This window comes from Prunus avium, chromosome 1 (genome assembly GCF_965620075.1).
Source record: "Prunus avium chromosome 1, drPruAviu1.hap1.1, whole genome shotgun sequence".
Lineage (NCBI taxonomy): Eukaryota > Viridiplantae > Streptophyta > Magnoliopsida > Rosales > Rosaceae > Prunus > Prunus avium.
The window spans coordinates 15,092,977-15,096,324 of record NC_142284.1 but is presented as its reverse complement, the minus strand read 5'-3'; the positions used below and the strand labels follow the sequence as shown (position 1 = coordinate 15,096,324).

The 3,348-nt window shown below is 39.9% G+C and overlaps 1 pseudogene; it reads left to right on the top strand.

Annotated features, from left to right (window-relative positions):
- Positions 1 to 887: 887 nt before the first annotated feature.
- LOC110746558 (phloretin 4'-O-glucosyltransferase pseudogene) lies at positions 888 to 2,432 on the top strand (annotated as a pseudogene).
- Positions 2,433 to 3,348: the final 916 nt, after the last annotated feature.

Genomic DNA, 3,348 nt, shown 5'->3' with positions numbered 1-3,348 from the left:
TGGTGGGTACACTTTGTGTAGGGTACCGTACACTATATTATATTACTTTTTAGATGTCAGCCCAATAATTTAATTGTATATTTATTATATTTCATTTGAATGTCACCAAAAATGGTGAGGAGTTCATTGAACTTTGACCAACAATTCAAAACGGATACGTGCATATGCCTAAAGACAGGATCCTTCTCATATGGTTAATTAGCAAGTCATAGTCTGACTAAGAATCTTAGGCACTGTTTGATAACTTTTCTTAGAATATTTTCAAAGAATGAAAACAAGATAACAAATTTGCATTTTCAGGAAATGAAAATGCGTCTGGTAGATTAATTTGAAAACATCTTCAGAAAACAAAAACAATGAAAACATGTCTGGTAGTACAATTTGAAATAATAATATGTGAGTTATTTTTATGAAAACGTTTCCCATGAGAATGAAAACAATTCTTTTTTGTTTTCTACAATTACACATGAACTTATTTCATAAATGAAAACATTCTCAGTGTTTTCTGTTTTTGGGTCACCAAACGTATTTTTGCCTCATTTTTGTTCTTTGAAAATGAAAACAACCTCTTAAAACGTTACCGAACGGAGCCTTAGTACCTAGCTACTAATTTAACAATAATTTACTATTGATGTTAACCTAATCCTAAATATTATAATTAACTAAACAAATCATACACTTTGCGTTTACTAATGAGTTTTGTGATCATTAATTTATGCTACTTGTCCATGTTTTGTGCAATATACGTTGAACTTGTTAAATGACACTTGTACCCTTCTCATTTCTCTCTTATGTCGTATTTAATTCTCAACTTCCTCCACATTCTCCTTCCTACTTTGCATGTATTGTCTCACTTCATTCAACTAAGCCCATACAACTCCAAACAATACCACGCGCCTCCACCACCGCAACAACCGCTATGGTGCAGCACCGATTCCTTTTCCTAACGTATCCGGCTCAAGGCCACATCAACCCGGCCCTCCAATTAGCAAAGCGCCTCATCCGCACTACCGGCGCTCATGTCACCTACGTCACCAGCCTCTACGCCTACCGACGCATAGTCAATGGCTCAACTCCTAATGGATTGACCTACGCGCCCTACTCCGACGGCTTCGATGACGGCTTCAAATTCAGTGATGATGTCGACCACTACTTGTCGGAGCTTAGGCGTGCCGGATCACAAGTCATCACCGACCTTGTTGCGTCTAGTGCAAAAGAGGGCCACCCCTACACTTGCCTAGTATACACAATACTTCTCCCTTGGGCAGCGGACTTGGCGCGTGAGCTTCACCTCCCATCCGTTCTTGCTTGGATTCAGGCAGCCACTCTTTTCGACGTCTACTACTATTACTTAAGCGGTTACAAAGATCTCATCCGGGAAAGTTTTTGTACTGACACTAATGACCCTTCATGTTCAATACAATTACCAGGACTGCCACTAGACCTCGCTAGCCGTGACCTTCCGTCCTTCATGCTGGTTGCAAATCCGTACAATTTCGCTCTCCCTTTGTTTGAAAAACAATTCGAGCTGCTCCAGAGAGAAACGAAGCCAATCATTCTGGTGAACACGTTCGATGCACTAGAGCCTGAGGCCTTGAAAGCAATTGACAAGTACAATTTGATTGGAATCGGACCATTGATTCCATCTGCTTTCTTGGACCGCAAGGATCCTTCTGACACGTCGTTCGGTGGTGATCTTTTCCAGAAATCAATGGACTCTTCGTGCATCGAGTGGCTGAACTCGAAACCCGAAGGGTCCGTGATTTACGTGTCGTTCGGAAGCGTTTCCGCTTTGTCAAAGGATCAAATGGAAGAAATCGCCAAGGGGCTGTTGGATTACAGGTGCCCGTTCTTGTGGGTGATTAGAGAAAAAGAAGAAAGAAATGGACAATACAACGAGGCCGAGAAAGAAGAGGAGAAATTGAGCTGTAGAGAGGAACTTGAAGAGCTTGGGAAGATGGTGCTATGGTGTAGTCAATTAGAGGTTTTGTCCAACCCTTCACTGGGTTGTTTTGTGACACATTGTGGGTGGAATTCAAGCATGGAGAGCTTGGTTTCCGGGGTGCCTGTCGTGGCGTTTCCTCTGTGGACGGATCAAAGGACCAATGCCAAGTTGATTGAGGACACGTGGAAGACTGGGGTGAGGGTGGCACCAGATGAGGAGGGGATTGTGGTGGGCGAGGAGCTCAAGAGGTGCTTGGAATTGGTCATGGGAAGTGGAGAGATTGGCGAAGAGTTGAGAAGAAATGCTAAGAAATGGAAGGGTTTGGCAAGAGAGGCTGTGAGTGAAGGTGGGTCTTCTGATAAGAATCTCATGGCTTTCTTGGATCAAATAGGAAATTAAATGTACTTTCTTTTAACAACTGAAAAATATGTAATTGTCAACTTTGCTATATGCAAATAGGAATTGAATAATTTAGCCAATTTGGTCATATTTTCTGTGTTTGTACCATAACCAATCGAGCACTAACTTAATCTGAGGTAACTTTAACCTGCATAAGAATTGGTAGTGATGAGATGACCCCAAAAAAAAATTACATTTAGAAAGGAGAAATTGCTTTCCACACATCCTAATGTACCTTTTTGGTCGGCCAAAGAGAAAAAAAGCACAGTAAAAGACACATCATATGGAACCTTCGTGTTTCGTCCACGTGTGTTTTACACCCATCTTTGACAATCCTAGCTATCACTTATCTGCAAACAAGAACATCAACGTTAATTAGTAACTTTTAATCTATATGGGAGGATCTATATACTGTGATTTTATTTATCGTATTAGGAACATAGCTCCATAAGAAGAAGTAAAATAATGAGACTGGACAGATGCTGCAACTTGCAAGGGCCAAAATGAAATGAGATTTCAGAAGAGTCAAACGAAAGATTCTTTCTGTCAAAAAGAAAAGAGAGTGCAGAGAAAGTACAGGGTTTTCTTTATTAAAGAAATCCCATTCAAGATTACTTTTCGTTGTGACTGTAAGCTGAAAGCAATCTGGACCACAAGGTCCGCAACCCTACAATGTCAAAGTGTGATGAATAATCAATTCCACTGAAACCTATATTTCTCATCATTTTAACTTAAGGTGCAGAGAATACTCAAGAGTGTCTCTCTTATTTGAGGAAATCCCTCAATAAAAGCTCACTGTATTTTATATATAGCATCAAGATAAAGTACATATTTTTTTGCACACATTTTGACACACCTTTTGGGCCTTTAGATTAATGCATGTTGAACGGCTCAGATCTTATCTTGCTAAGACAATCATTTTCCTTTGAAAAGAATTGTAATGTGCCACGGAAATATAACACTTTTATTTATCTCTCCAAACTCTAGATTTAAAAAAAGAAAAG